The 11,245-nt window shown below is 46.5% G+C and overlaps 1 long non-coding RNA gene across 2 annotated transcripts; it reads right to left on the bottom strand.

Moving 5' to 3' along the window:
• Positions 1-5,458: 5,458 nt before the first annotated feature.
• On the bottom strand, positions 5,459-10,218 carry LOC117802781. Of its 2 annotated transcripts, XR_004626323.1 has the most exons (4): positions 9,764-10,218; positions 9,315-9,446; positions 8,410-8,842; positions 5,459-5,734 (listed from the first exon to the last, which is right to left on the bottom strand). It is a non-coding gene; the product is annotated as an uncharacterized LOC117802781 (long non-coding RNA). The 2 variants fall into 2 exon arrangements; XR_004626322.1 differs by having other exon boundaries at positions 9,315-10,218.
• Positions 10,219-11,245: the final 1,027 nt, after the last annotated feature.

Here is an 11,245-nt window from a genome sequence, read left to right as displayed (position 1 = left end):
TCCTTAACCCCATCCTCCAAAGCTGCTCCTTCTCGGTCCCTGGTCATCGTGTAGGCGAACAGCTACCCTTCCAGGGAAAGAGGGCAACCAGACACGCTGCTGGCAAATGCCATTGGGTGGACTTCCCTCTCCATCTCGAACATCTGACAGCTGAGGGACACAGCCAAGTTGGAGAGGACTTATCATGTGTACCCCACCCACAGCCTTGGCTGTTTCCCCCAGAATGGCCCAAAGGCTCTCCCCTCCTCAAGGCACAAAGGCAGACATTGGCGAGGCGAGTGCCCAAATCCTGGGGAAGCACCGAGCTGGCTCTTTCCTGTGGGGCCGTGGCAAAGGGGCCACCATGAAGTGAGCAATCTTAGATGAGGGAACAGCGTGAGAAAAGTCACTATAATTACAACTTCTCTATACATTTGAAGGTTTTTCAAAACCAAAGTTAAGTATGTATACGAAGGTCATACAAAGTGTAACACTTTCTGACAGAAAATTGTAGCAGTTCACTGTCTGTAGCAGCAAATTAAAAACAAAACAAAACATAAAAACATTTCAAACATATATGAGGACTTACCAGGCCAGAAATCTAAATAAAAGTGGAAACTCCGCTACGGTTGGAAAAACAGTCATCAACAGAGAATTCTGGTTCTTGGTAAAATGGAGTAAGCACAGCCCCAACGAACACGCCCCCTTCCCTGGCCATTTCTGTTCAAATGAAGCTATAAAATCTGAACAGAAAGCATGGAGTAGCTATTTAAGGATTCTGGAAGGTAAATGATAGCAGGTAGATCTGGGGGAAAGACTGGAATATGGGGCACCACCAAACTGGTGGTGAGTTTCTCTTATTTCCCAGCATGGATTAACTCCAGTCCCAAACCTAGAAGTGGGCATGGGCATAAACAGGGAACATTCCAGGAGATGTGTTCCAGTTTCAGGTCAAGAAATAGGAAAGGGCTCCCCTGATGCTTACTGAGGGGGGAGTACATCCTCCCTCTAACTTTTTCCTTACTTTGTTCTCTCTGCCCCAGCCCCACATAACCCAGTGGTGGTGACAACAACAACAGAGACTACAGAAGCCTAACACTCTAGGGGGGACTATCTCCCTCTCTAACTGGGGGATTTTGTTCCAAAACAGTTGGGCAAATCCCTGTTGCTTTATGTCCTTCTCCTCCTCCCACAATGCCCAGGATACAGGTGCAGTCATCAGAAGTATGAACCAAGGCGCCTGGGGGGCTCAGTCGGTGAAGCGTCCACCTTCTGCTCAGGTCATGATCCCAGGGTCCTGGGATCAAGTCCTGCATCGGGCTCCCTGCTCAGTGGGGAGTCTGCTTCTCCCGCTCCCTCTGTGCTCTCTCTCAAATCAATAAAAATCTTTAAAAAAGAAGAAGAACAAGTATTGAACAAAGCTTTCTGGGAAAATGCCCGAAAAGAGAAGCTCCAGGAAGCTGGAAAGTATTGGGGAGACTACAGAAAGGGGTAACTGAGAAAAGTGATTTGAGAAAGTTGTGTGTGATGTCCTGCCATCACCTCTGGGCTGCACAGGCACGCATGTGGCCCTAATCAGCCTACCACAGACTGCAAGAGGGCACAATGGCCACTGCCTAGGTCCCACTGGGTGGTGCACCCAAAGGACAGACTTGAATAGCACCGTACAGGTCGGATGGAGCATTCAGCATGAACTCAAGTGCATCACACACCTAATACAATGAAATATATCGACATTCTCCATAACTCAGAGAGTCCCAGGGTCTCATAGCATAGCATTCAATATGTGCAGGATACAATCCAAAATTACACAGCAAACAAGGGACCATGAAAATCCCAACTGGAATGTAAAGAGTTAACAGTCACCAATGCGGAAACAACAGACCTTGTGATTATCTGAGGAGGCAAGTACTATAGAAAGGCTGCAACCAATAACAGTAAACACTCTTGAGAAAGTAGAAAGCCAAGAAGCAGAAAATATTGGGGTGCCTGAGTGGCTCACTCAGTTAAGCGTCTGACTCTTGGTTTCAGCACAGGTCATGATCTCTGCGGTCGTGGGATCCAGTCCCAAGTCAGGGTCCTTGCTCAGTGTGGAGTCTGCTGGAGATTCTCTCTCTTTCCCTCTCCCTTTCCCTCTTCTTCCCCGTCTGCACCTCCCCTCTCCACCCCCTCTAAAATAAATAAATAAAAACTTAAAAAAAAAAAGAAATAGAAAATATAAAGAAGAATCAACTGGAAATATTACAGCTAAAAAAATATAATAACCAAAATAAAAACCTCACTAGAGAGACTCAATAGTGGAATGAAGATGACTGAGGAAAGAGACAATGAACCCAAGACAGAGCGATAGAAATGACTCACTTGTATTACAGAGAGGAAAAGAAGATTGAAAAACAAATGAACAGAGACTCTGGGACCTGGCACAATACTGGAAGGGCTCACATTTTGTTATCAAACTCCTGGAAAAAGAGGAAAGTGTGGTTAAGAAATAATATTTGAAGAAATAATGGCTGAAAACTTGCCCAATTTGGTAACTAAGACAAAAATATATATATCCTGAAAGCAGCCCAGGGAAAATGATGCATTGTGTATAGGAAAATAATTTGGGGGTGCCTGGGTGGCTCAGTAGTTAAGCATCTGCCTTCGGCTCAGGTCATGATCCCAGGGTCCTGGGATCAAGCCCCACATCAGGCTCCCTGTTCAGTGGGAAGCCTGCTTCTCCCTCTCCCACTCCCCCGGCTTGTGTTCCCTCTCCTGCTGTCTCTCTCTCTCTGTCAAATAAATAAAATCTTTAAAAAAAAAAAGAAAGAAAATAATTTGAATCACTGCAGAAAACATAGAGGATAGAAGGAAGTGGAACAACATTACTAAATGCTGAAGAAAAAAAAAAGCCTATCAGAATTCCATGTGCGGAGAAAATACCCTTTAAGAGTGAAAGTGCTATAGCCTGGGTGTGTGTGTCCTCTCGAAATTCATGTACTGCAGTCTGATCCCCGGTGCGAGGGTGGTGGGAGGCGGGGCCTTGGAAGGTGGTGAGGTCAGGAGGTGGAGCCCTCATGGTGGGATTAGTGCCCTTGTAAAAGATACAGCAGAGAGCCCTCCTGCCCTCCACCACGGAAGGACACAGCAAGACAGCCATCTATGAACCAGGGAGCGGACCCTCACCAGACGTGAATCTGCCAGCATCTTAGAATAAGGGGTTCAAGTCATCAGGAAGATACATGAATTTTAAATGTGTATGCATGTAATAACTTAGGTCGAAAAGATGTGAAACAGGGCGCCTGGGTGGCTCAGTAGGTGAAGCGTCTGCCTTCAGCTCAGGCCATGACCCCAGGGTCCTGTGATCAATCCCCACATTGGGCTCCGTGCTTGACAGGGAGCCTGCTTCTCCCTCTCTCTCTGCCCTTCTCCCTGCTTGTGCTCCCTCTTGCTCTCTCTCTCTATCTCTAATGAATAAATAAAAAATATTTTAAAAAAATTAAAATAAAAATAAAAGAAATAGAAAAATACATAACCAAGTGGAAGGAAATAACATTTCTGTCTCAATAATTATTAGAATAAACAGAAAATTAAGCCATAAGTTTATAAAAAATTTGAACAACCCCATTAACAAACTTGATCTAACAGTCATCTATACAAGACTGTATTCAAAAACACACAATATTTTCAAGCCCAAGTGGTTCTGGGCAAGTCTCAAAAAATTTCCAAGAGTTAAAATCGTACTGAGCATATTCTCTGACCATGCCATTAAGCTGGAAATCAATAACAAAAAGATGACTAGAAAATAGCCATATGTTTGGAAATTAATAAACGCATTTCTAAATAATTTATTTTGGTCAAAGGATAAACCATGAAAAAAATCAGAAGATTCTTTTAAATAAGCAAAGGTGAAAATACTAAATATAAAGTTTGTGGAATGCAGCTAAAGTGTACGTAGTGTTTTTATGTCTGGGTGTAAACAGCAGCGGAAAACAGTGGAAAGGAAGGAGACAAGCATCTACCTCTGGAATCTAGAAAAATGACAAACCCAAGCAAAATGGATAATAGGAGAAACTAATAAATATAAGGCAGAACGTGATGAAATGAGGGAAACATATGACAGAGATGATAAACTAAGCCAAAATGGGTTCTCTGAAAATACCCATATAATTCACAAGCTTCTGACAGATTTACAAAAATCCTTCAGATATTAAAATAATAAGAATATGTAAATAAATTCTATGCCAATAAATTTGAAATTTGAAATGAAATGTACAAATTCCTAGAAATGTAGCAAAATTAACTCAGAAAAATGTGACTTAAAAAAAATTCCCCCAAATAAAATTCTAAGCACAGATGGCTTTATTGGCAGTTTTCACCAAATGTGCAAGGAACAAAAGATAAAATCTGATACAAACTCCTCCAGATAATAGAAAAATGGGTAACAATCCCCAACTTAAGAACAGTATGAGAAAAAAGGAGTCATCAGTCAATCTTACATTAGTAAATGTGCAATTAGTAAATGTGAGTGGGAAAATAAATGCAGGAAAATTAGCAGATAAAATTCAATATTGATTCACAATTTTTTAAAAATCTAATTGAATTTGGAATTGAGATGAATTTCTCAAATCTGGTGAAGGGTATCTTCTTAAAAAAAAAGGAAAACAAACTACACCCAAATCATCCTAGTGAAATGATAGTTCATCCTGCCTGATGAAAATGTCCATAAGCCCAAGACTAAGACACACATGCCCACAATCATGATTTCTATTCTACATTGTACTTGGGGCCCTAGACATCATTGTAATGCAACAGCAACACAACCAAATGGCTATAGATTGAAAAAGAAAGAAGAGGGGCGCCTGGGTGGCACAGCGGTTAAGCGTCTGCCTTCGGCTCAGGGCATGATCCCGGCGTTATGGGATCCGAGCCCCACATCGGGCTCCTCTGCTATGAGCCTGCTTCTTCCTCTCCCACTCCCCCCTTGTGTTCCCTCTCTCGCTAGCTGTCTCTATCTCTGTCAAATAAATAAATAAAATATTAAAAAAAAAAGAAAAAGAAAGAAGAAACTATTATTATTTGCAGATGATGTCATTATACATGTAGGAAATCTAAAAGTCTTCACAGATAAGAATTAATAAAAGCTTAGCTGAATTAAAATCTATCCACAAAAACCATTTAGAAGAAAAAATTTTAAAAACAAAAGAGAAACCATTTATAATGGCATAAAAATTGTAAGATCTATGGATACAATTATGAAAATGTATTGAGAGATGTTAAAGAAAATGTAAATAATGTAGAGTTATGCTATGTTCTTTGCCTGGAAAACTGAACTATGGTAAAGAAGTCAATTCTCCTCAAAGTGAGCTTAAAGGGTAATACGATCCCAATGAGAATCCCAGCGGTGTGGGATTCGTTCTTTCAGCCCTACATAATAAATGACCCCAAAGCTTAGAGGAAAACAATACACCTTTATTTATTTCACAATATTTGTGGTCAAGAACCTGGGCACAGCTTAGGAGGGCCCTCCTTTTAGGGTTCTCTCACGGGGCTACAATCAAGGTGTTGGAGAGGCTGCTGGCTGTGCTTTTCTCTCAGGCTGTTAGACTCGGGGCCTCATCTCTCACCTCCTTGCCAAAAAGACTTCTCCAGCAGACAGTCCAGGCATGGCAGTCTGCTTCATCAGAGCCAGCTCACGAGAAGAGAGCACGCGAGATGGAAGTCACAGTCTTGTAGGGCCTCACCTCAGAGGTAGCAATCCCCAGCTGTCCGTACTCTGTTTACAAGACACAAGTCACCAGGTCCCGTCCACACCCATGGCAAGTTTCCACAGGCTGGCACATGTATCTCTGAGTGAAATGGAAATGTGAGAATGCTAGAAGTGAAAAATACATCAAAGATCAACTATTTTGTGATACTATCAACAGACTGAATGAAGAAGACAAGACTGGTGAAGCTGAAGACATATCAGTAGAATCATCTGTCCTGGAGCACCAAGAAAACACAAATGGAAAATCCTACCCAAGACGTATGGAAAATATCAAACTGTCACGCGTGCGAGGTATACAGCTGGAGACCCAGAAGGAGAAGAGAAAGCGAACAGGGCAGAATAAATACTTGAAGAAGTAATAGCTGAAAATATTCCAAATTAATGAAAGATATTGACCACAGATCCAGGAAGCTCAGAGACCTCCGAGGAGGATAAATACAGGAAAGCACACCTAGGCACATCATAATCAAACTGAAAACAAAGATAAGAACAATCTTGAAAGTAAACACAACATATTCAACAGAACAAAAAAAGAACAAGGCCTAAGTTTTATCAGAAGTGATATAAGACTGAAGACAATGGAACAACAGCTTTAAAATGCTGGTGGACAAGCCTGTCAACTTAGAATTCTGTATGCAACAAAAATATCCTTCTGCAATTTGATGCAAGAGACATTTTCAGACAGATGAGGGCTGAAAGAACGTGTCCCCAGCAGACACACCCTACACACACGTGCACACACTCACACACAGACACACACGCTAAGAGAGGTTTTGTGGGAAGGAGACATGATGATACCAGATAGAATCTTCATTCTTTAGGAAGGAATAGGTAACATCAGAAATGGTAACTAGTTTAAGTATATTGGTAAATATAAAGGATCTTCAAAAATTATACATATAACATGCAGCATTACATCTTCTTAAAGACCACTGGCTGTTTAAAACAATAATGTCCTGGAAGGTTTATGTCACTTATACAAGTAAAATATGGGACATGCTTGCACAAAGATGAGGGCCTAGAAATGAAAGAACAGAATTATAAGCTTCTTGCCATTTTCCTTGTTAAATAATGTGCTGTTCCTGATAAGTTTTTGATAATTTAAAGGTGTATCCTATTCTCTAGATGAACATCTGAAGTCATACACAGTCACAGAGCAGGTAGGAAAGAAAAGAAGAGGATCAAAGAACCAAGGAGCAAGTGAGACCAATGAAAACCCAGTACAGAGATGGTTGAGTCCAAACATGTGACTAGTAAAATAAATGTAAATGCACTGAATATTGCAACTAAAAGAGATCGTTAGAGTCGGGTAAAAAGTAAGATCAAACGACATGCTATTTACAAGAAAAAGATACAGACAGGTTGAGAGTAAAAGGAGAAGCAGGGAAAAACACCCAATCTTGATCCTGGTGTGACTACACTAACTTCAGACAAAGTGGGCTTCAAGATAAGTAGTGTTACCAGGGATAAAAATGGGTATTTTGGAATGACGAAAAGGTCAATTAACCACGAAGACATCACAGTCTTAAATGTATACGCGACCAAGAGCAAATCTCGCAACTACACGGAGCAAACATGGGCAGAGCTAAAGGAAAACAAAAACCCACACCAGAGACTCCACCAGCCTGTCACGCCAGTTACGGATGCACAGACAGGACAACGTGAGGACGCAGGCTCTAACGACACTATCGCGCAACTCACCCGCCACTAAAACCAGTGGGATCCACGCTCTTCCCACGCACACCCGGGACATTCCCCAGGATCTCCCGTACGCTGAGCCATCAAACAAATCTCCAGAAATTTTGGAACACTGACGTCATAAAGAGTATGTTCTCTGACCACATGGCATTAAATTCATAAACACCTAGATTTCTATCAAGTGAAGTGCGGTATCTAGAAAATCCCAAATACCTGGGAACTAAACAACACACTTCTAAATGATGCATGGATCAGAAATCACAAGAGAAATGAGAAACTGCTTTAAACTGAATGATAATGAAAACACTAGATGGCAAATCTTGCGCGTACCCGTAAACACTCCTGAGGGAAAGTTACGGCTGGAAACGCTTACGCTGGAACGAGAAGGCGCATCACGCGTCTAGAAGTAGAGAAGCAAATTAAAACCGAAGAACAGAGAAGGAAACCATCGAGGCAGGAGATGTCAGTAGAATAGAAAACAAACAATGGAGAAAATTGAGAAAACCAGAACTTGGTTCTCTGAAAAACAAGAACAATCATAACGCCCAGCAGATGTCACCGAAAGACACTGTTGAGAAAATATAGGGGAAGACAGATTAGAAGAGAGCGTTCGAATTCCATCTACCAAAGAGGGAAAATGACTCAATAAAACCATGAACAGAGTTAGGGGCTCCTGGGTGGCTCAGTCGTGAAGCGTCTGCCTGCGGCTCACGTCATGGTCCCACGGCCCTGGGATTGAGCCCCACGTCGGGCTCCCTGCTCAGCGGGACCCTACTTGAGACTCTCCCTCTGCCCTTCCCTCTGCTTCTGCTGTCTCTCTCAAATAAATAAATAAAATATCTTTTTAAAAAAACCACGAGCAGATTTGAACGGACAGTTCCCCAGAGGAGCCCTGAGTAGCCAAGAAGGGCCTGGAAATATGCTCCCCAGAGAAGGCACCGGAGAAGCGGTTTAAAATACAGTCAACAAACAGCCACACTCACTTGGCCCAAGTCAGAGGTGTTGGCAGCACCCCATCCTGGGGACGGTGAGGTGCAACGGGACCCTCGCACGTGGCTGGTGGGAGCGCAAAACGCGACCGCGGCTTTGAAAAACGGGCAGTTTCTTGAAGAGTGAAGCGTGCCTGTCCTTTGAGGCAGCATTCCCGGTTTTCAGTCTTGACTCTCCAGGGAGCATGCTCCCAGCCTGGCGTCCTGGGCCAGCACGTGAGTGAGCACCTGCACCCCGAGTCCACCCAGGGTTCTGCTGATGCGGGTCACATGGTGCGGAGAGTGCCGGCACCATTCGCACCCCGTCTAGAACGCGCTGGCTCCGTGGCAATAGGCCGGGTGAGGGGGTCTCACAGGAGGGTGGGCCACAGGGTGTCAGCCTCAGTCTACACCGCTTCGGCTGTTCGCGGGAGATCCACGGACGTCCCTATTTGTGAATCACTGCGCATAAGTTTTCTTAAGAAGCAAGACTGGGCACCTGCTGATATGGTCCACTGTGTCCACCCTGGGTTCTCCCCAGGTCACGGAAGCCCTTCACCTTTCACAACACACAACATGCAGACATGAGCCCGCAGAACTCTGTTCACGTACATATAGGGCCAAGCAAGTGCAAAGAGAAGCTGAACTGTTCACAGTCTGAATCGGGGTGGCATTGGCTTTGGGGGCTGAGGGGACGGGGAGGACACACAGGAGGCTTCCGCAGTGCCCACGGGTTCTCTCTCCCGACTTGGGCACTGGTCACAGCGTATTTATTTTATAATTATTCTTTCAGCCTCACCTATACGTTCTATAGACTTTTCCATATTACACTAACTATCTCAGTTTTCAAAAATACCAACAGAACACCAGAAACCTTCCACATTAGGGAAGAATCACCAGAAAGGAGGGAATTCCCTCACCTTCCAGAGGCTCAAGCCGAGGCCTGGAGGGTGGGCTTGGAGTGCCCGCAGCGCAGGCGGGCGCTCAGCCGTCCCAGACGAGAGCTCTCCCAATGCAGGAAGCACGGTCTGTCCGGATGGAGAATTCGCCTGCTGAAACCCATTACAGAGCAAAGGCCCGCGTCTTTAAGACCAAGAGCCAGTGTTTAAGGGAGAAGAGAGAAAACAAGGAAGCCTCTGGGACAACTCAGGGAATTGACCTCACTGTCAGGAGGTATCGGCTTTCAGTAATCTGGGGATTATCCCGAGCTTTCCATTCCCCTGGGGGCCACGGGCTCACGACAGCAGGGCGAGGCGGCTGAGGGGTCCGAGGCTTGGGTCAGGTTCGGACTGAAAGCAGGCCTGCGGCCGTGAGCCAAGCGCACAGCTCATGACGCTCTCCCTGCAGGGCCCTCCCACCTCTGCCCTACCTTGCTGCCTTGGTCCTGGTCGGCTCCTCCAGGCGGCAGGGAGGATGGCACCGCGGCCCCCAGACACCCACCGCTCAGCGACTCCAGCACCACGCCTGCTCTTCTTTCCCATGGATCCCGGGACGGCGCCTGCCAACCACGCCTGAACCACTCGGGCAGACAGCGTTTCCAGAGGAAGACCAGGGAGGAGGCTGCCAAACCCAGCAAGAACGCCGCCGGGCGGGCCGAGACTATGGATGTCCACTCGGGGACGGCGTGAGAGAAGAGCCACGCACAGGTTCCCGGGTCTGCTCAGTGGCCCTGAGTGACCCTCTTCTCAGTGTCCGTCACTGTCATTAACACAGAGGACAGTGGACATCATCAGCCCCCTGGGCAGCTCTGGGAGCCCCGCCCCCTCATCACCACCAGGCCCCTCCCAGAGCGAGAACACCTAGACGTCTGCCCAGTCCGCACACTCGGCAAATGCTCGTGGAAGGTCCCCGGGATACCGGACGTTGTCCTAGCCTCTGTCCTCACAGAGCTGTTCCAGTGGGGAGAGACTGACAGTGAGACATTTTTAAGATGTATATAGGTATAAGGTATAAGTAAGTATTTGGAGAAAAATAAATGCAGGGTAAGGCAGGTCAGAACATTCCAGCAATAGCAGCAGGGAGAGGAGCTTTCTATCACATATAAGGAGAGCATGTGACCTAATAAGGTCAGTTTGAGAGAGGTAGCCATGGAGGTCTCTGAAGAGAGAGCATTCCCACCAGGAACAACAGCGAACAACAGGCCCCGCGTGAGAGCACGCTGCCGGTGTGACGGGGCTGCCGCGACCCAGTCAAGCCAGCACGTGCTAGCATAACAGAGATACATGGCGGGACCGTGCAGAGGGTGGGTTCAGTGGCCAAACATCCCAGACCACCAGCAGGACCATGACAAGGGATGGGCTGCGGGCTCCCTTCCGGCCGCCCACATGCGCCCAGTCCCTCTCAGTTTTGACCCTGCCCATCCATCACGAACCCCCTCTTCCCCTCCCCTCCCTGTCCCATTTCCCCATCACCTGTGCCCTGGAAGGAGGGGGTCTCAAAGTCCCCAGCCCATGCGGACGGCACGCGGCTCCTGCCAGCCTGTTTGTCCTGCAGTCCTTCCGGCGTGGCGCATTCGATCCCTGCGTGGGCCACAAACCTGCAGGCTTCCCGATCCTCTCTTTCTCACACCTGATCCCAACCCGGCAACAGCTGCTGTGGCTCGCTCTCAGCACGACTCTACCTTCCGATGGAAAGGTTCCATCTTTCCCACCCCCGCCCCGCCCAGGACAGCCCAGCTTCCGGCATTCTTGCCCTCCTTCAACAGCCCCCAGAGCTCGGCCCTAGCCTGTGGGCAGTTCACGCCCACAGCGGCCGGGTCTCCGCTCCCTCTCTGCCTGTCTCCGCGCCCCAGCCACGCGGGATCCCTGCTGCTAGCCCGGCGCCTGGCTGGCCCCTCCCTGTCTGCTGCAGC

Source organism: Ailuropoda melanoleuca, chromosome 6, assembly GCF_002007445.2.
Source record: "Ailuropoda melanoleuca isolate Jingjing chromosome 6, ASM200744v2, whole genome shotgun sequence".
Lineage (NCBI taxonomy): Eukaryota > Metazoa > Chordata > Mammalia > Carnivora > Ursidae > Ailuropoda > Ailuropoda melanoleuca.
The sequence above is the reverse complement of the archived record's forward strand: the minus strand, read 5'-3'. Positions and strand labels throughout refer to the sequence as shown.